Source organism: Podarcis pityusensis (genome assembly GCF_964106645.2).
Source record: "Podarcis pityusensis genome assembly, chromosome: 9".
Classification (NCBI taxonomy): domain Eukaryota; kingdom Metazoa; phylum Chordata; class Lepidosauria; order Squamata; family Lacertidae; genus Podarcis; species Podarcis pityusensis.
In genome coordinates, this window is record NC_138034.1 from 72,609,691 (window position 1) to 72,630,628 (window position 20,938).

At 48.4% G+C, this 20,938-nt stretch overlaps 1 protein-coding gene across 6 annotated transcripts in view; it reads right to left on the minus strand.

The window, feature by feature from the left end:
• SLC4A11 (solute carrier family 4 member 11) overlaps positions 1-20,938 on the minus strand; it is a 257,806-nt gene that overhangs the window by 132,562 nt on the left and 104,306 nt on the right. The window contains exon 1 of one of the 6 annotated variants that reach the window (XM_081020748.1): positions 9,707-10,187. The exons of the other annotated variants lie outside the window; for them this stretch is intronic. The gene's annotated coding sequence lies outside the window, so the exon portion shown is untranslated. Of the gene's footprint in view, positions 1-9,706; positions 10,188-20,938 lie in introns of those variants that run through there. 6 annotated transcript variants of the gene reach the window in all.

A 20,938-nucleotide genomic window follows, 5' to 3' on the forward strand; every position in this document is an offset into this window, starting at 1 on the left:
TTTATGCTCTTAAGCATGTGGGGTGTGTTTGTGTGCTGTGGGGTTGGTCTGCTTGATGCCAGAGTCCCTTAAGCAATTCCTGGGGCCCTGGATCCAGCAAGAGTTAAAATCCAATGGAGGTTAAAGATAATGTCAAAAGAGCGTACAGTGGTACCTCGCAAGACGAATGCCTCGCAAAACGAAAAACTCGCAAGACGAAAGAGTTTTTCGTTTTTTGAGTTGCTTCACAAGACGAATTTCCCTATGGGCTTGCTTCGCAAGACGAAAAACGAAAACGTCTTGCAAGTTTGTTTCCTTTTTCTTAATACCCAGGGTGACTTCGAGGAGCAACTCATAGCACGCGGTGTGGTAGCCTTTTTTAGGTTTTTGAAGACTTTGGTGATTTTGAAGACTTTGGGAAACCGTGCTTCGCAAGACGAAAAATTCGCAAGACGAAAAAACTCGCAGACCGAATTAATTTCGTCTTGCGAGGCACCACTGTAAAGCAAAAGACAGACTTCCAGTTAAAATCATGGAACCACAGAATTTACAGAAGGGTCCAACTCCCTGCGATGCAGGAATCTCAACTAGATCATCCATGACAGATGGCCACCCAAGGAAGGATGATATATGATAGTTCAACTGGCAGAGCATGAGACTCTTGATCTCAGGTTCATGCGTTCGAGCCCCATGTTGGGCAAAAGATTCCTGCATTGCAGTGAGTTGGACTAGATGGCCCTTGAGGTCCTTTCTGACTCTACAATTCTAGAAGTCTGGTCGCTAGCATTAAAAAGAGGGTGGCTTTGTGCCTGATGTCTGGACCCCTTCCTCACTTGACTGGTGGTGAGAAGGACACTAGCCAGTAGTTTTTGGAAGCAGGCTGCAGGCTGAAGCCAGAGAGGGGGAGCTACACTCGGCTTCTGCTGGAATGCAAGGCTTTGACGATGGGAGAAGCAAGACCTTCTGGGGTGCTGGTGCCCTGAGCCCTGCCATCTTAGGCTCTGGTTGTATACTGTTGTTGCTTAGTCATTTAGTCATGTCCAACTCTTCGTGACCCCCTGGACCAGAGCACGCCAGGCACTCCTGTCTTCCACTGCCTCCCGCAGTTTGGTCAAACTCATGCTGGTAGCTTCAAGAACACTGTCCCACCATCTCGTCCTCCGTCGTCCGCTTCTCCTTGTGCCCTCCATTTTTCCCAGCATCAGGGTCTTTTCCAGGGAGTCTTCTCTTCTCATGAGGTGGCCAAAGTCTTGGAGCCTCAGCTTCAGGATCTGTCCTTCCAGTGAGCACTCAGGGCTGATTTCCTTCAGAATGGAGAGGTTGGATCTTCTTGCAGCCCATGGGACTCTCAAGAGTCTCCTCCAGCACCAGAATTCAAAAGCATAAATTCTTCGGCGATCAGCCTTCTTTATGGTCCAGCTTTCACTTCCATACATCACTACTGGGAAAACCATAGCTTTTACTATATGGACCTTTGTTGGCAAGGTGATGTCTCTACTTTTTAAGATGCTGTCTAGGTTTGTCATTGCTTTTCTCCCAAGAAGCAGGCGTCTTTTAATTTCATGGCTGCTGTCACCATCTGGAGTGATCATGAAGCCCAAGAAAGTAAAATCTCTCACTGCCTCCATTTCTTCCCCTTCTATTTGCCAGGAGGTGATGGGCCCAGTGGCCATGATCTTCGTTTTTTTGATGTTGAGCATCAGACCATATTTTGTGCTCTCCTCTTTCACCCTCAATAAAAGGTTCTTTAATTCCTCCTCACTTTCTGCCATCAAGGTTGTGTCATCTGCATATCTGAGGTTGTTGATTGTATGGTTGCACTGATCTGGTTGTATACATGTGCGAATAACCATATATCTGAAAGATGCCACAGTCTCCACCGTTCCTTATTCCAAGTAAAACGAACCCCAGAACCTCTGGAGTCTCTCACCACTCGGAGACTGGGGTAGCATAGAATCAGAGAATTGGAGCGTCGCAATGCAGGAATCTCAACTAAAGCATCCATGACAGATGGCCATCCAACCTAAGCTTAAAAACCAAGCCAAGGAAGAGGAACCCACCCGTGCATTGGCATATATATATACGGACCTGCTCTAGTTGCAATTGTAAAGGGAAATTCGTAAATCGAACCCAAGTCAAAGAGAGGTGGCAAAAGGATGCAGGACAAGCCATCAGACATGGGTAGTATTCAACTCTAGGATTCCTGAAGCTCTCAACATGCAAAATCTTTGGTCTTTTTAGCAAAAACGCGCCACTATTTGTCCCTAAACCTGGCCTTTATACCAAAGGACTAGGAAGTAACCAGTGTGGTTCAAAAGGGATCCAAGAGATCCAGCGCTTAAATCCCAGGGGGTCCCTGTAGCTACCGTATTTTTCACCCCATAGGGCGCACCAGCCCATAGGGCGCATCTAGTTTTTGGGGGGGGAAATAAAGAAAAAAAAATTATTCCCCCCCCCCAGGCGCGGGGCTGGGGCGGGGGAAGCCCGAGCTTCCCCAGCCCCCAGAACAGGCTGCTCTCCGCAAGCCGTGGGAGCCCTCCCACAGCTTGCGGAGAGCTACCTGAAGCCCAGGGCGCGACTCCTCAGCGCGCCCATGCTTCGGGATAGAGGCAGATCTGCACAAGCCATGGGAGCCCGGCGGGAACTCCCGTGGGCCCCGCAGGCTTGTGGATAGCTTCCTGGAGCCTGGAGAGCGAGAGGGGTCGGTGCGTACCGACCCCTCTCACTCTCCAGGCTTCAGCGAAAGCCTGCATTCGCCCCATAGGACGCACACACATTTCCCCTTCATTTTTGGAGGGGGAAAAGTGCATCCTATAGGGCGAAAAATACGGTACTTAACACTTGTACAGTCATACTTTGGTCACTGAACGGGATCCGTTCTGTGAGTCCGTTCGGCTTCCAAAACGTTCGCAGACCAAGGCACGGCTTCAGATTGGCTGATTGTACCCAGAAACAATGCAAACAGCCGAATCGGACATTCGGCTTCCTAAAAAAACGTTCACAAACCAAAACACTTACTTCTGGGTTTGCGGCGTTGGGAGCCAAAATGTCCGAGTACCAAAGCATTCGACAACCAAGGTACAACTGCACTGGGATAGTTAGTGGAAAGCATTGAAATATATACACTATTAACTGTGTATGTATGTGGGGGGGGGGGACTCATCCTCATTTGACCTCCACAACTACCTTTTGAGGTAGGTTAGGCAGAGAGGCAGTGGCTGTCCAAAGTGGAGATCTGAACCCCAGTCTCCCAAGGTCCTAGTCCAGCACTCTAACCACTACACCTCGCTACCTCTCCCTAGAGCAGCCTTGCCCAACCTGGTGCCCTCTGGATGTTTCGGTCGACAGCTCCCATCGGTCCCCGTCAGCCATGCCCTCTCAATTTCTCTCTCCGCAAGCGGGCCTTGCACTTGGCAGCATTTAAATCTGGTCTGAATGTCTAATACGATTGATGGGGTGGAGACCCGCTGGGGTCAGAATCTGTGTTTGAAATTAGCCAGGCGCCAGGAGCCTTTTTGCGACTGCCGCAGATCTGACTGCGACCATGTTGAGATCTCTGGACATCAGATTGGTGACTGACATCTCTATCTGGCTGGCTCCTCCAGCTTTTTTAAGCCGGTAAGTAGAAGGTCTTAGATATTGCATCCATCTCCCCCCTTTTTCTCCTGGGAGTGTATCGTTCACCCCCACTCCTCAGCTAATCCCTACAATGACCCTGCGAGGTCGGTTAGTGTTGGACTGGGACCTGGGAGAGACCAGGTTTTAAATCCCCACTCAGCCATGAAGCTTGCTGGGTCTTTTCCAGGGAGTCTTCTCTTCTCATGAGGTGGCCAAAGTATTGGAGCCTCAGCTTCAGGATCTGTCCTTCCAGTGAGCACTCAGGGCTGATTTCCTTCAGAATGGATAGGGTTGATCTTCTTGCAGTCCATGGGACTCTCAAGAGTCTCCTCCAGCACCATAATTCAAAAGCATTCATTCTTCGGCAATCAGCCTTCTTTATGAGTAGTGGACCAGGGGATTAAATGGGGTAGGGGAAGAACCATCTGTTCCACCATGAGCTCCTTGGAGAAAAAGCTGGGATATAGAATCATAGAACTCTAGAGTTGGAAGGGACCCCAGGATCATCTAGTCCAACCCCCTGCAATGCAGGAATCTTTTGCCCAACGTGGGGCTCGAACTCGTGAACCTGAGATGCTTGGCCAACTAAACTATCATATGAATACTGGGCATCTGGAAATCTGACATTGCTGGTTTCTTTGTAACTGACAGTATGAGCTGTTTGACAGTGGAACAGACATCCACAAGAAATGGTGGCCTCTCCTTCCTTAGAGGTTTCTAAGCAGATGTTGGAGGCACATCTGTCATGGAGGATCTGGTTGAGATTCCTGCATTTCAGGGAGTTGGGCTAGATGTCCCTCGGGGTCCCTTCCAACTCTACAAATTCTATCTTTCCATGATTTTAACTGGAAGTCTGTCTTTTGTTTTTTACGCATTTTTAGCATTATCTTTAACCCTTATTTTTATTGCAAATGCAACAGAAAGAAATGCGCTCTCCCATTTACAATAAGAACGGTCTACGAATCCTGACTTAAACACAGATATTTGCAGAGGCGGCCCATATGCCCAAACAAGATTGTTGATTCTAAGACATATGTTCAAATGTAGCATCGTGTACGGAATAGAATTCGAATGTGGAATATATAAAATAATTGCTGGATTTTGGCACAGGTTGTACCCATTCTTGCCCTGGTGCCTTCGGGTGAAGGGTGGGTTATAGATCCTTTTAATTAATTAATAAGGCGACTTCTGGAGAAGGAAATATATTTTTGTTGTTGTTTAGTCGTTTAGTCGTGTCCAACTCTTCGTAACCCTGTGGACCAGAGCACGCCAGGCACTCCTGTCTTCCACTGCCTCCCGCAGTTTGGTCAAACTCATGTACATAGCTTCGAGAACACTGTCCCACCATCTCGTCCTCTGTCATCCCCTTCTCCTTGTGCCCTCCATCTTTCCCAACATCAGGGTCTTTTCCAGGGAGTCTTCTCTTCTCATGAGGTGGCCAAAGTCTTGGAGCCTCAGCTTCAGGATCTGTCCTTCCAGTGAGCACTCAGGGCTGATTTCCTTCAGAATGGATACGTTTGATCTTCTTGCAGTCCATGGGACTCTCAAGAGTCTCCTCCAGTACCATAATTCAAAAGCATCAATTCTTCGGCAATCAGCCTTCTTTATGGACCAGCTCTCACTTCCATACATCACTACAGTGGCACCTCGGGTTACATATGCTTCAGGTTACAGACTCCGCTAACCCAGAAATAGTACCTTGGGTTAAGAACTTTGCTTCAGGATGAGAACAGAAATCGTGCTCTGGCGGCGCAGCAGCAGCAGGAGGCCCAATTAGCTAAAGTGGTGCTTCAGGTTAAGAACAGTTTCAGGTTAAGAACGGACCTCCGGAACGATTTAAGTACTTAACCCGAGGTACCACTGTACTGGGAAAACCATAGCTTTAACTACACAGGCCTTTGTTGGCAAGGTGATGTCTCGGCTTTTTAAGATGCTGTCTAGGTTTGCCATCACCTTTCTCCCAAGGAGCAGGCGTCTTTTAATTTCGTGACTGTTGTCACCATCTGCAGTGATCATGGAACCCAAGAAAGTAAAACCAGAGATCAATTCCTTGCAAGAAGGTTTGAGGGGAGAAGGAAACCGAAGCCTTATTGTCGTCCCCCCCCCCTTCTTTTCCATTGACTGCAAAAAAAAATTATTAAAAAAAATCACATTCTGCGACAGGGAACACCAACATGATCAAAGCTGGAGTTGTTCAGTAAAGACGGGAAAACACTCTGCACATGATGTGAGGCAAAATCGGTTTTGTTACACTTCCAGGGGTGAGCCAGGAAGAGGAAAACCAGCGCTTCTAGGCTCAGTTTAGGTAGGGGAGCATTTGGTTCTGAACGAAGGCATAGTTAACGGGCAGAGCATCTGGTAGAAAAGGTCTCACGCTCGATCCCTAGGCAAGGCTGGGAGAAATCCCCCATTTGAAATTCTGAAGAGCAGCTGTCAGTCAGTGCAGACAGTACTAAGCCGGATGACAGATATTCCTCACAAAGCTGCAAAACTATCAAACCGCTCAAAAAAACGGCACACAATTGGCCTGACCTGCCAATTTCGCGTTCCTAGGATGGCAACCTTCACCCGCTCTCTATAGAGTTTGACTCGAGTTCAAGTCTTCCTGCCACACACCTACAGCAAATCTCAGCCTCAGTTTCCCCTCTGTAATAGGAGCCTAGGATGGATCTCTCTCTCAAACACACAAGCACACACATACATATATACACCGGGAGGCTGTGCACAGAACACAGCGCCTGCAGAACAAATTTTTAAAGGCAGAGAGCACAGAAACGGGTATAATGATGCAAAGTGGAAAATTAATCTCATCCCCCACCGGCAGAAACGGGAGGGGATTCTCCAGCGGCTGAGGGCTTCACAGACAAAAACATCCACCCACACACACCGTGTGTCTGGAGTGGAAACAGGTTGCTGCTGAAACCAGCTGCTCGGCTCCAGCCAACGCTAGGGACAAGAGCCACAACAACAACAACAACAACCAAGCGAGCCCAGGCAAAGGTGTCTGCGATCCGGGGCTCTTTTTCGGAGCAAGCCTGCCTCCCTGAGAAAAGTTCAAAGGGGGGTGGGAAACGTCTCCCCGCCACCGAGCGGACTGGGCAGCTGTCGAAAGCAACCAGGAAGCAGCTACGTTTGTTTTTAAATTTTTTATTTCGCTCTCTCTTCTCCCATCCTCCCTATCTTGGCTGGTTTTCCCTTACAGGTGTCACCAAGAAACAAAGGCCGGCTAGTTTTCCGCCCCCCCAAAAAACAACAAGAACTCTGGAGGAAGGAACTACAGGGACACAGAGAAAACCCACCATGCCAACTGCTCCTCTTTTTGGCAGCGGACAATAGTGAGTTTTCACAATTGCGAGTTTGATCGGGAAGGGACAGGGACAAGACTAACGGGACAGGCGATTGCAAGACCGTGGGAATGTACTGGTCTCCTTTCCCCGCTTTTAAAGGGAATTTTACCGGGTGTCAAGTCTACTAGTGGAAACTCAGAAAAGCAGGTCCATGGTTTCTGAAGGGGAACAAGGCAGCAAACCACCTGGTTGGCTTTTGTGGAGGACAGAATGCAAGACTGGATGAATCCCTGAAATGCATTCTGATCTATAAGTATAATTATTCCTATCAGGGACGGTGTCTCTGCCGCCCTGAATGTGCAGCTGCTATCATCCCTGACCAGTGGGCTAGGCTAGGTGGAGTTCGTTTCATTTCACTTTTCATTTGTATACCGCCTTTCTTACTATGCCCAAGGCGATACACAGCTACAAAATATACAACGAAGAACACATGCCTTATAATAATCAGATCCAATACAAAAACTTTAAAATGGAACGACGTATATCAAATAAAGTCCTATTTGATAATAAGAGTCCAGCAACATCCCCAGAGCCACAGGCTCTGCTACATAAAAACTCAAAAGCCACGCTTTGAAAAGTACCTGGCAAGTTACATTGCCCTTGGAGGGACACCTGAGATTCCTAGCTATCTCACCTTTGTGTGTTCTGCTGTTTTGTGTCTTAAAAGGCTCCAGCCTTCATGCTTCCAAACAGGGTTTTTTTAAAAAAGAAATGTGATCATCTGTGCCACACAACCTCTGAACACTTTTCCCACCGCGGTGTTCACACTATGATCCTAGACAAGCATCCTATGCAATCGTCATAAAATCAGAGAGCTAATCCCATGTCTTCTGTTGACTCAAAGGCTAGGCTGTGGAAGCCCAGGGGATAAAATCCTCCGGAGGAAGGATCTGGGTGGGAGAGGCTCCTTGGTTGGGTCGTCTTAGCCTCACAGTACCCTGTCCATGAAATGGGTATAATAACATGAGCTGACTAGGAATAAATAAGGAGGATGCAGCGGCTTGCAGATTTTTAATTGCTACGTAAATTTTGCATGGGCCACAATCTGGTAGGATCTCCGCCTGCACATAAGCTACTGAAAACTAAGATCCGAGATCATTCAGCTCCTAAGGGGATAACTAATTTAACACGCTACATTTAAACGGTGAGCAACAGCAGAAATGGAGTTATCCAAACCCCTCAGGATCACGTAGGGGTAACGAGATGATATAGATTATTCACAGTATAGCCGTCCTACAAGCCATCCTGTTGAACGAGCACTTTTCATTTCCCTGATGAAGAAATGTGTATAATTCCCACCCCCCAATAAATGAATAAAAGCACAAGAACCTGCCACAACATTAAAAAAAACAACCACCTTTACACTGATTCTAAGATAGGGCACAGGTGTGCCTGCAGCAACAGGTTGTCTGAAGATCCCCACTTAAAACTAAATTAACGACAGAATTCAAGGCAGATGTTGATCTTCATCTGTGATAGCCAAAGGTACACCAACAAATCCAAAACATACTGAATTTTGGACCAAAAGAAAAAAGAAAAGAGGATGGTGTTGCAAAACCATTTGAGATAAGAAATCCATGTCCCTAGATGTGTGTGAGGCAGAAGAAAGTAATACAGACAGGGAGAGAAATAACAACGACAAGAAGACGACACCTTGATCCAAACTTGTGGCCATTTCAACTCAGCGGAAACTATTAAACCACAAAACGAAGATGTATTAGCAGGGATTTGGGAAAGAATCAATCTGGCCACAATGCTGTGGGAGAGCTAAATAATCAGAGAGCATCAGAGATTAGACAATCAGAGTATTCCCACTGTACTTCATAGAATTGGGAGAGGGGTGGACATTATTTCCAGAGAAGCTGTGTCCTAATATTGGCAAGCTGTGTACAGACAGAAGCGTGAGGAGGAAGATCTCGGGACTACAGGAACTTTAACGCCACCAGGGAAGTGGGGAGTGGCAGCCAGGGTGAAACCCAAAATCTATCCATCAATCCATCCATCTGGTCAGATAAACGTGAACACCCACCCACCCACCTATGAACAAACAGATAAACTCCCACGCCACGGATCTCGAGAAAGAACTCTGAATTTCTATGCTGGAAATACAGGTAAGGCAGAATCTTCAGATTCTTGCCCATCAAAACACAAGTCGTACCTTTCCGGGGAGGTGGGGACCCCAAACGGCTAGGCACTTCTGAATTTTCATTCATCTCATACATAACCCTGCGCAGATTAATTAGCCATGCTGCCCAGCTGCAAAGCCACAGGAGCAAAGATTTCAGCATTGGACTGGCACTTCACATACAGTTGGTCGATCAATTAATCCCATGATCGATGGTGATGGGTCTCCCCCCCCCTTTATTCTACACGTCACCCTGGGCAGGATCAACAGTGTGCAAAAATCTGTGCTGTTAGGATGTATTAGTTGAGAACACACAGACACACACACACACACACCTTGGTTTATTTCCCTACACAGCAAACACAAGCAACCTTGTTTTAATAACCCCGATACATTTCCTTTTCATTCAGCGTCCGGATAGGAATCGACCCAGATGTTTCATTATTAAGGCAGAACGGCTCGTAAGGAAAAACAACAAAGTATCGCCTTACTCTCTGCAATTAAATATTTAAAAAGCTGGCGGATTAAGAGTTCGCGGAATCACCTGTTGAAGGGGACGCATCGCCCGGCAACAGCAGCGCCCAAATCGAAGGCAGGAGATTGTGTGTTTATTCTCAGAGAGAGAGAAAGAACTTACCTAGGCTGCAACTTTAAAGGGAGATGCTGTAGAGCCAAAATGCAGGACCGGTTTCTCTCCCCTTTGCAGATCTCCTTCCCCTTAAAGGCTCCAGCCAGCAACACTTGTTCCTCCTGTGACAGTTTGCACCCAGGTGGCCAGGCAAGGGAGTAGCTCGTGGTCCCAGCCGTGGCTTCAATATTAATATCAATCAAGCCTGGGCATCTCTTCTCCTCCCCCCCCCACCCAACTCGATTCCAATTGGAGAGCGGCGGATGGGTGGGAAAAAGAGAACGGACCCGTCAGATTGCAGAAAAGCAAGCCTCAAATCCAGTTTAGAGAGAGAGAGAGAGAGATGATGATGCCTCGTCCACAGAGGTCTTTAGAAAACGGCTTCCCAAGCCAAAAGGTGCCAGGAGGATTCGCAAAGCTAATTCCTTGCAAATTTGCATTCCGTGGCACAGCGGGTTAGTCCGGGAACGTGGACTCTCCCTCCTTCCCTAGACGACACTGCCTGCCTCTGCACTTTGCTGGATCTCAACATTTTTTTTCCTGCCTCTGCTAGTCTATAGGAAGAAAGGGGGGGGGAATTGAACAATTAAAGCGACCCTGCACATTTCAGCCGCTGCTTTTAGGTTGGATACCTGGCAAAGCTGGCTGTTTTCTCCTTTAAAAAGCCTTGCAAAATGCAGGAACTGAGAGAGGCATGGTACCCAGAGGAGGGCAGCAGCAGGAGGAAGGGGGTGAAGAGAGGAGGGGGTGGGCAAGGCTGTGGCTCCAGGGCAAAAAGCAGGAGCTCCCTGCCAGTTCTGCTTGCCCACGTTTATAACCCGCCATCTGGGGAAGAGGGGATGGCGCAGAAGAGGACAGCGAGAAACCTCCTTGTGTGCAAGGAACGGCCTCTCCGACGATGCTTCCACACCTGGAAGCATCTCCCAGATCCGAGGGGAACCTATGAGCCACTGGGAGGCAGTAAAGCGAAGGGGAAGGTTGCAAAAAATGGCAGCCCCTGCCTGCCTCTGGGGTTCAGCAGCAGAGGAGCAAAGAGCTGGGGTTCGATTCACACAACCGCACATCTCAGGTCACGCCCACTCCTTGCATTTAAAGCACTCCTGCATCCCTTTAACAGCCACGGTTTTCTTTCCCCGCCTTGCAAAGGATCCTGGGAGCTGTAGTTTGCTTAGGGTGCTGACCTCTCACAGAGATGCAGTTCTCAGGATCCTCAACAAACTACAGCCTCCAGGATCCCCCACAACTGTTAAAGGGGTATAAAAGTGCTTTGAATGTCCGGTGCGGATGCAACTGCGATGGGAGGGCACCTGTTTTTTGTGGGAAAGGTCTCAGGTTCGGTCCTGCTATCAGATTCTCCAGGTCTGGCTGAGAATGGTCCCTACCTGAAACCCAGGAGTGTGGCTGGCAGTCTCTGCAGTCAATAATGAGCTAGACAGAACAATGAGATGCCCTGGTATAAGGCAAGTTTTTTTACGGGGCCTTCTCAGTGGTGGCTCCCAGACTTTGGAACTCCCTTTCTAGGGAGGCTAGATTGGCTCCATCCTTGCTCTCCTTTTGCTGGCAGGTAGAGATTGTTTTATTCCAGCCAGATTTTTTTTTGGGGGGGGGGTCTGCCTTTTTTTTTTTAAAAAAAAAAAAGGAACAGGATTTTAAATAGTGCTGCACTGCTTTTCCTATCAGCCTTTTAATACAGTGGTACCTCGGGTTACATACGCTTCAGGTTACATACGCTTCAGGTTACAGACTCCGCTAACCCAGAAATAGTGCTTCAGGTTAAGAACTTTGCTTCAGGATGAGAACAGAAATCGTGCTTCGGTGGCGCGGCAGCAGGAGGAGGCCCCGTTAGCTAAAGTGGTGCTTCAGGTTAAGAACAGTTTCAGGTTAAGAACGGACCTCCGGAACGAATTAAGTACCTGAGGTACCACTGTAGATCTGTTTTTTCTATTGCTTTAATCCTTTTACAGTTTAAGTCCTATTTAAAATACGTTTTCAGCCTTCTGCCTTTTACCTGCGTTGTTTTAATTTGTGTAAGGCGCTTGGACTCCCGGTCTGGGGGATTGTAGAATATAAATGAATCATAGGGTCGTAGAATTATTAGAGTTGAAAGGGAAGGGACCCCCCCCCAGGCCATCTAGTCCAACCCCCTGCAATGCAGGAACCTAAACTAGATCACACATCACAGATGGCCGTCCAGCCTCTGCTTAAAAAACCTCCAAGGAAGGAGAAGCCACAAATATAACAGCAATTGTAATAAATCGGTAAATCATTAGATTATTAATCTCAGGGTTGTGGGTTTAAGCCCCACATTGGGCAAAAGATTCCTGCATGGCAGGGGGTTGGACTAGATGACCCCCGTGGTCTTTTTCAACTCTACAATTCTGCGGCTTTATTTAATAATAGCAATAATAGTAATAATAATAATAATAATAATAATGTGTCTCAGTAGCAGAGGATCTGCTTTGTCTGTAGATGGTACCAGGTTCAAATGGAAACTTATGTTGTAGACAGCCCTGAGATCTACGGATGAAGGGCGGTATACAAATTTAATTAAAAATAAAAACAACTCCCAGCACCTCCAGACAGGACTATGAAAGGCTACTGTCTAAAACCCCAAACAGCTGCCAGCTGATGCTCATAATTCTGAGCTCGATGGACCAAGAGTGTGACTCACAGGATAGCTCAGGATAGAGCATGGTGCGGAGAATGGCAAGGTTGCAGGTTCGATCCCCGTATAGGATAGCTGCATATTCCTGCATTGCAGGGGGTTGGACTACTAGATGATTCTCAGGGTCCCATCCAATTCAATAATTCTACGGCTTGGTTAAAAGGCAGCTCCTTTAGTTCCTATGCCCAACAACTCCTTTCCCCTTTATTGCCAATTTACGCAGCAGGGTTGCACAGTCGTACTTTGGAAGTCGAACAGAATCCGTTCCAAAAGTCCGTTTGACTTCCCAAACATCTGAAAACCAAAGCGCGGCTTCTGATTGGCTGCAGGAAGCTCCTGCAGCCAATCAGAAGCCGCGAAAGCCCCATCGGACGTTCGGCTTCCAAAAAGAGTTTGCAAAACGGAACGGTCACTTCTGGGTTTGCTGAGTTCAGGAGCCAAAACATTCAGGAACTAAGATGTTCCAAAACCAAGGTACGACTGCACCTAGTTTACAGAGGTGGCAAGGCACTCTGCACATGCTCAAGGAACTCTATACTGGAGTGTGGAGTCTTGGGACCCGAAAGCTGAATAATAGGGGATTAAGCCCCAAAGAAAATCACTGATCGGAAGGAGTCAGTGTTTGCTTTAATGTTATTCCAGAAAAAGTAGAGCAGAGCAGAATGGGGGTGGAGGAGACATGAAACCCCCAATACCAGACTAAATAGGTCATATATGTATATATGTGTGTGTATCTCACATATCTGCATTAGAAGCATAAACCAGAGAGGAATTTCAGCTTACTTCCCCATGGCGTAGCATTCCTTGCTAGACTACCAGAGGATTCTGTGTTTACTTAAACTCTATACTCCTTTCCCATATAGATGGATAGCTATTCAATGTTTTCTTGGGGGGTGTGTGTGTGTAAAGGCAACACTATAATTACTAGGCGGTTCTGAGCACTTTTCCCAAGGCTGGCTGTAAGGCGCTGGAGGATTAACAAGTCATCTCTAACCCTGATTGGTTTATTTACGCGCTTTTCTGTTTTCCCAAACTGGACGCATAACCGCGCAAACACTTCCGAAACTGGAACTTCAGGTTGAAAAAGTAACCCGCCGCATTCCATCGCTCCTTCCGCAAGAAATTTACAAGAAATCCAAACTTAGGAGCTTAATTATGCCCCAGCCTTAGGCAAAAACCATCGGACTCTCTCCATCACTCAGCCCAGCACAGGTATGCGTAGACAAACTGGGGTGAGAGAGGCTGATATTTTTATACTTCTGGGTACAAGCAGAAGATAAGCAACGGCACTTAAATCAGCGTCCGTGGAGACAACCATAAGCCCATCCCCTGTGCCCCGTAAGAACGCCATGAAATTCCAAACATGAATTGCACATTTGTTCAAAACCCAATTAAAGCCAGTTTAATTAATTCAACAAAATTGGTCCAGGGATACCAGCTTTTCAAAGCCTGAGAGTCACTTTACACTTCAGCGGCCCCCTGCCACCTCTTAGCACAAACACACCCCCAGTAATCCCCCCCAGGGGGCAGTAGCGGCCAATTTTGGGAACCGCTTCTCTACAACGTGGAGATATGGGGTGCCCAAATTTGACAGCATTAGACCTCAACCTTTCACTTTCAGACCCCATTGAACTAGACTAGGAAGTTTTATCATCAGCTATTATCATCAACTAAATGGAGACTCCAGATTCAGTGGCAGTGTATCTGTAGGTGTCACTTGCTGGGGAATAGGCAACCAAGGGAGGACAGATGTCCGCATGGCCTGCTTGAAGGAACATCTGGGAACATCTGGGTGGGCGCTGTGGGAAGCAGGGTGTTTGACTAGACCTGAGAGGGGGCATCTGTAGTCCCTTGGAAGTTGCTGGGTGACCATTCCCATCACCCCACAACTATTGATGTTGAAGGCTGGGACTGATGGGAGCTGGGAGTCCGTCCTGATGGACCTTCCTTGCCCAGATCCAGCAGAGTTCTCAAGTTCGAGAGATGGAGGCACCTGAAATGGAGGCATTTCCAAAGCCAAGCAAACATGGTGCTTATTAGGAAGCTACGGGAGGAATTCCTCCAGAGGCAGGAGCAACACGCAACACTGTAAAGAGGGGAGCAGATTCGTTTCTCACTCACACACCAAAAGAGAAGAACGGTGCCTGCACATTTTGCTGGAAATGGGACAGAAGGAAACTGGGAATTTGGGGGTTATGGTTCATCTGGAAGGAGAGGATTCCCTAATTTCCCTTGCAGTGGATGCCCACATGGGAATTGCTTTGAATCGAAGAATCAAAGAATTATAGAGTTCGAAGGGCTTCCGAGGGCCATATAGTCTTACCCCCTGAAATGCATTGCAGGGGGTTGAACTGGATGACCCTCAGGGGTCAATCTTTCCACCCTCCATCTTCAGGTTGGTAGCAACGTAGATGAATACCAAGACATCTTATTTGCTTAGGGTGAGGAAGAGTTCTGGAGAACTCAGAGGAGTAGCTCCCTATACAGCTATCTTTGCTCTTCATCTTTGCTTTCATCCTGACCGATCCTCTACGTCTCTTTCCAATTATGTTGTTGTTGTTTAGTCGTTTAGTCGTGTCCGACTCTTCGTGACCCCATGGACCAGAGAACGCCAGGCACCTCTGTCCTCCACTGCCTCCTGCAGTTTGGTCAAACTCATGCTGGTAACCTCGAAAACACTATCCAACCATCTTGTCCTCTGTCGCCCCCTTCTCCTTGTGCCCTCCATCTTTCCCAACATCAGGGTCTTCTCCAGGGAGTCTTCTCTTCTCATAAGGTGGCCAAAGTACTGGAGCCTCAGCTTCACGATCTGTCCTTCCAGTGATCCACTCCCTATACACTCCCTATACAGCTATCTTTGCTCTTCATCTTTGCTTTCATCCTGACCGATCCTCTAAGTCTCTTTCCAATTATACTCAGATGCATCTCCACTGCCGAGACATATAACACCGGTCCTGAAAGATCTTCATTGGCTCCCAGTACGTTTCCGAGCACAATTCAAAGTGTTGGTGCTGACCTTGAAAGCCCTAAACGGCCTCGGTCCTGTATACCTGAAGGAGCGTCTCCACCTCCATCGTTCAGCCCGAACACTGAGGTCCAGCTCACTGCAAGAAGTGAGGTTACAGGGAACCAGGCAGAGGGCCTTCTCGGTGGTGGCGCCTGCCCTGTGGAATGCCCTCCCAGCAGATGTCAAGGCAATAAACAACTATTTTACTTTAAAAAGACAACTGAAGGCGGCCCTGTTTAGGGAAGTTTTTAATGCCTGACGCTGTATTGTTTTTAATACTCGGTTGGAAGCCACCCAGAGTGGCTGGGGAAACCCAGCCAGATGGGCGGGGTATAAATAATTATATTATTATTATTATCATCATCATCATCATCATCTGCAAGGCCTGAATGCTTGTCATCAAGAGTCCAAACGGCAAAGTCACATTTCAATTGGCTTTTGGACAGCAGGAGTTTGTAGGAGTAAAGGCCTTCTGTTACTTCGCCATCCTGGTGCCCTCCAGCTCCTTTGGACTACAATTCCCATCATACCTAACTGCTGAGCATGTGCTGGCAGGGGCTGATGGGAGTTGTGCTCCACAACATCTGGCGGGAACCAGGTTTGCAAAGGCAGAGACAAGATGTCCTTTCTAAGCTGGCAGGAACAAGCCGGCAGTAAATCACACTGTGCAAACTCTTCATTAGCAAAAACAGGATCAGCACAGGGGTGTCAGGCCTAATGAGCACAGCAACTCATCTCCGGCTGGTCTTGCCCCCATGAAGCAGTTGCTGAGATGGAAGGTCCCCCGTGTGGTGTAGTGGTTAAGAGCGGTAGTCTCGAAATCTGGGGAACCGGGTTCGCGTCTCCGCTCCTCCACATGCAGCTGCTGGGTGACCTTGGGCCAGTCACACTTCTCTGAAGTCTCTCAGCCCCACTCACCTCACAGAGTGTTTGTTGTGGGGGAGGAAGGGAAAGGAGAACGTTAGCCGCTTTGAGACTCCTTAAAGGGAGTGAAAGGCAGGATATCAAATCCAAACTCTTCTTCTCACAGCTGCCTAGGTCCCCCTCTTCCCCAGTGCTTTTCCCAAGCAATCGGAGACTACGCCTGCATGAATCCAACCTCTCCTCTGCCCTGTTCATGCCTGTCCTGATTCCAGGAGACCGGGGGGAGAGGAGCTGGTCATAGCAAGAGCAGGAGACACCCCTGTGTCATCTCTGCCTCTTGGTCTCCCTTCTTTCCTGCTTCCGATTCTGTACTTCTCTCTGCCACCAACTCCCCCTGCTCACCAAACCCTGTTACCTCCTCATCTTCCGACGCCTGCTCCCCCCAGTTTTTTCCCTCTGACCCCCAACATCACCCCACCACCAATCCCTGGGCTCTGAGCCTTCTCCCTTTGGGGTTTTTCTCCAACTGGTTCCTCACACCATTCCTTTGCATCCAACCAGCATGTCATTAGCTTTAAAAGTATGGATGGGAGACCCAGGGCCCTCCAGACTCCCAGCTGCCATCACCCCTGCCTCTTGTATTACGGGACCGCCTCTCCTGGTCTGCCCCGCAGAGGACCTTAAGGTCCATGAACAACCATAGTTCAGAGGTCCCGGACCCTAAGGAAGTCAGACTATCCTCCACCAGGGCCAGGGCCTTCTCAGTGATGGCGCCAACCTGGTGGAATGCTCTGTCCCACGAGACCAGGGCCCTTCAGGATTTAACCTCTTTTTGTCAGGCCTGTAAGACAAAGCTATTCCGCCTGGCCTTTAATTTGAATTCAGCCTGATCTTTTATTTCCCTTCTCTTCTCTTCTCTTCTCTTCTCTTCTCTTCTCTTCTCTTCTCTTCCCTCCCCTCCCCTTTTATGAAGATCACCCGCTCTGAGACCCCACAGCTAATTCTCCCCTGGCCTCCTCGCTGGCCCAAGCAGGACTAATTCAGCTAGCTAGCCCTGGTGGTTATTTAATGCTTATTAGATGGATTTCCCCTAAATTGATTTCTGAACTTTGAATTTTATTGTTACAGTGGTACCTCGGGTTAAGTACTTAATTCGTTCTGGAGGTCCATACTTAACCTGAAACTGTTCTTAACTTGAAGCACCACTTTAGCTAATGGGGCCTCCCGCTGCTGCCGCGCCGCCAAAGCACAATTTCTGTTCTCAACCTGAAGCAAAGTTCTTAACCTGAAGCACTATTTCTGGGTTAGTGCAGTGTGTAACCTGAAGCGAATGTAACCTGAAGCATATGTAACCAGAGGTACCACTGTATTCATGTTTTTCTCCTGTATTTTATGCTGCTTTTACAATTAAGTGTTTTAAATTTGTTATTAGCCGCCCTGAGCCCAGTTTTTGAACTGGGAAAGGCGGGATATAAATAAAAAATTATTATTATTATTATTATTGGCCACAGGAGCTGCAACTGGTGGCAGCTGGAGCCCAACAGGTTGCCCCTCCCTGCTGGAAAGTGCTCCTAATCATCCCACAGTCCAGGGATGCTGGATGGATCCAATAGGCTCCTGGCCAAGCAGCAGACAGCTGTGATTTTGCCAGCCATGCCCAGGAACTGAAAACTTGATGGTGCAATCAAAGCCAAGAGGATAACTAGCCTGGCTGGCAAGCACCTTCTAGAACATACATGCCAGGGCTGGACAGAAGTCCAAGTGAATAAATGCATTCTGCAGAAAGCAGCTGGGGGCCACAAAGACATGCACTGCCCTGTTTTCCTCCCATGGCAACGCTGAGTTGCAACGGGAACAAGCGGCCAGCCTGAACGATGCTCCTCTGTGCATCGTTCTGTGCTTCGCCACCAGCAGCTTCTCTAAGCCATGTTGGAAAGCGAGGAGAATATGCAAAACAGCAAACAGGAAAAGGCCAAACCCCATCTTCCCGTGCCAGGAATCGATAAGGCAGGTTTCAATATTCAAGTAGCAGCAGCAGAAGCACTCAAGCCTCTTCCAGGAACAACTTGGACGATGCGTTTGCTGACAGTGCGCTCACATTGCTGTGTGCAATGGGAGTAAGATCTCCAGCATTTCTAGAGAATGGCTTCTGAAATGCTGGGGTGTTGGTGGGGCGGCTGCTTACTTCCACCTTCTTCCCTCCATCTAATATTGAAAGGATTGTGGATGTAAGAGCTAAAACACTCCTGCATGCGGAAGACTCTACACACACACATACACAACCCACGCTCTCCGCCAGAGCAGCATGGCACAGCAATGACACAACTTAAAAATGTCTCTCTGCTGCTTTGCACAGATTCTGGCTTCAGCTGCTGTTCAAAGCCTTCAATGGTCAGAGCTCCCAACCACAGCACTTCATGGACTGGCTGGATGCAGAGGAATGGTGGGAGGAACCAGCTTGGAGCCCGGGGATTGGTGGTGGGATGAGGAGTGGTCAAAAGGAGATGACTGGGAAGAGGAGGTGTCAGAAGCTAACAGATCTTCGTGAGCTGGGAGAGTCTGTGGCAGAAAGAAGACCAGAATCAGAGGCAGAAGCTGAAGCAGGAAGAAGGGACGAGACAGGCCAAGAGGCAGAGATGAGTCTGGCTGGTGCAGAGTCACAGATGTCTCTCCTTCCTGCTGCAACAAGCTCCCCTTGTGGTGTAGTGGTTAAGAGCAGTGGACTCGTAATCTGGTGAACCGGGTTCACGTCTCCACTCCTCCACATGCAGCTGCTGGGTGACCTTGGGCCAGTCACACTTCTCTGAAGTCTCTCAGCCCCACTCACCTCAGAGAGTGTTTGTTGTGGGGGAGGAAGGGAAAGGAGATGGTTAGCCGCTTTGAGACTCCTTCGGGTGGTGATAAAGCGGGATACAAATCCAAACTCCTACTCCTCCTCCTCTTCTTCTTCTTCCCCCCCTCCCTCCTGTTTTCCCAGAACCAGAAGAGGCGTGAAGAGGGTGGAGTAGTTACCTTCACGCAGGCATAGTCTCAGATTGCTTGGGGAAAGCCCTGGAGAGGAGGGGACTTAAGACAGCTGTGGAGGATGCAGGGATCTTCTGTTAGCAATTTCACTTCTCCGATGCTGATTTGTGATTGGTGTAAATCACATGCCTGTCTGAGAAAAGTGTGGGAAACGGAAGATAGTCTTATCTCTTCCACTGTACAGTATGTACTTTGTAATGTTTCACTTTTACTTGTGCATGTTGTTCTCTCGGAGCTGGAGAGAACGGACGCCACTATGCTTTTGTCTGTACATAGTGTGCAAATAAATAGTAGATTAGCTCTGCGGTGCCTCACGCTTCTTGCTGTGTTATGCCAGGCATGTTAGTGTGCATATACCATCTGGTATATGTCGCTGAACGCACTGGAAGAGAAGGGAGATGCCTTTTCCAGAGCTGCGCGTACCCCGGGGTGTTTTCCAACATCTTCATTCTCAGAAACTGCTTCATGGAAGAAAGACCTACCCGAGACAACTTACTGTGCTCACTCAGCCAAGTCTGAAAAGACTGTGTTTTTGCTAATGAAAACTGCAACTGTGATCAGTGTTATTTACTGCCGGCAGCCTCCTGCGACACAGCCTGAGTGACAGCTCAAGGATGATACCCCATTTCGGCAGGGACTTAATTTCTTCTTTGTTGTGCAGCGCTGAGGACGTGTTGGATGGCCTTTAGATGGGTGGTGGGGAACCTCTGGTCTGAGGGCCAAATCAGGCCTCTCTTGCCCCACCCCCCAAAAAATCTGGTCAAGCCAAGTCCACCAGCCATACTACTTTTTATATGCGACATCAGGTGTGGAGCAGGTAAAGAAAGCAGGAGCTTTGCAGGCACCTTATTAGCTGATTGTTAGGGCTTGCAAAGCACAGGGTGTGAGCTCACGACATCGTTGACAGCGGGCCCATCTGTCAAACCCAACCTGCAGAGGGTTGGGGAGGTAAGGCCAGATCCACTACCTAAACCCAGTCCCCTATTGTGCTCGGGATATTGTCGGACCCCAATTCCCATCATCCCTGACCATTGGCTATGCCAGGCAGGGGCTGGTAGGAGATGGAGTACAGCAACATCTGGAGAGTGGCAGGTTCCCCATCCCTAGCTTTGTTGTTGTTGTTTAGTCGTGTCCAACTCTTCGTGACCCCATGGACCAGAGCACGCCAGGCACTCCTGTCTTCCACTGCCTCCTGCAGTTTGGTCAAACTCATGTTAGTAGCTTTGAGAACACTGTCCAACCATCTCGTCCTCTGACGTCCCCTTCTCCTTGCGCCCTCCATCTTTCCCAACATCAGGGTCTTTTCCAGGGAGTCTTCTCTTCTCATGAGGTGGCCAAAGTCTTGGAGCTTCAGCTTCAGGATCTGTCCTTCCAGTGAGCACTCAGGGCTAATTTCCTTAAGAATGGAGTGGTTTGCTCTTCTTGCAGTCCATGGGACTCTCAAGAGTCTCCTCCAGCACCATAATTCAAAAGCATCCATTCTTCGGCGATCAGCCTTCTTTATGGTCCAGCTCTCACTTCCATACATCACTACTGGGAAAACCATAGCTTTGTTGGCAAGGTGATGTCTCTGCTTTTTAAGATGCTGTCTAGTCTTGTCACGGCTTTTCTCCCAAGAAGCAGGCGTCTTTTAATTTCGTGACTGCTGTCACCATCTGCAGTGATCATGGATCCCTAGCTT